The sequence below is a fragment of the Nestor notabilis genome, unplaced genomic scaffold, assembly GCF_000696875.1.
Source record: "Nestor notabilis isolate BGI_N333 unplaced genomic scaffold, ASM69687v1 scaffold3640, whole genome shotgun sequence".
Classification (NCBI taxonomy): domain Eukaryota; kingdom Metazoa; phylum Chordata; class Aves; order Psittaciformes; family Psittacidae; genus Nestor; species Nestor notabilis.
The window spans coordinates 18,878-19,347 of NW_009910480.1; the positions used below are offsets into that span (position 1 = coordinate 18,878).

The 470-nt window shown below is 46.4% G+C and overlaps 1 protein-coding gene across 1 annotated transcript in view; it reads right to left on the reverse strand.

Annotated features, from left to right (window-relative positions):
• The window catches only part of LOC104402262 (ankyrin repeat domain-containing protein 26-like), a gene marked incomplete at its 5' end in the record, with an annotated part of 28,443 nt that overhangs the window by 18,238 nt on the left and 9,735 nt on the right, over positions 1 to 470 (reverse strand). The window lies entirely within an intron of this gene.

The following is a 470-nucleotide window of genomic DNA, read 5'->3' on the forward strand; positions in this document are numbered from 1 at the left end:
GGGCCGACATGGTCTAGTGTGAGGCATCCCTGCCCATGGCAGGATGATCTTAAGGTCCTTTTCCAACCCTAACCATTCTATGAATCTATGATACATAATTTCAACAAGTGTCTGAAGCAGCACCTGATAGCACAAAGGGTCTAAAGCAGACAATAGTTACACCAGCTTATTAGTGTCAAATCTTTACCTTTTAGAGCATTAAGTAGGACCATGGGGAAATTCTCAAAATCAGAAAGCTGGGGAACAGACCAGGCTGCTTTCTGAGCAGCCTATATTCAGGAACTGAGTTTTCCCTAGGCTCACCAGGAAAACCTCATCTTAGAATTTCCCCACAGAAACAGGTCACTAGGCTCAGGAGCTCACAAAAAGGGAAGTTTATGACCAGCTTACTGAGGCAGAGGCTTGCAGGTCCCTCTGAAGGGCTTCAATCCTACTTCTTTGTTGCTGGACCGTGGCTTCCCGTCTGGGAT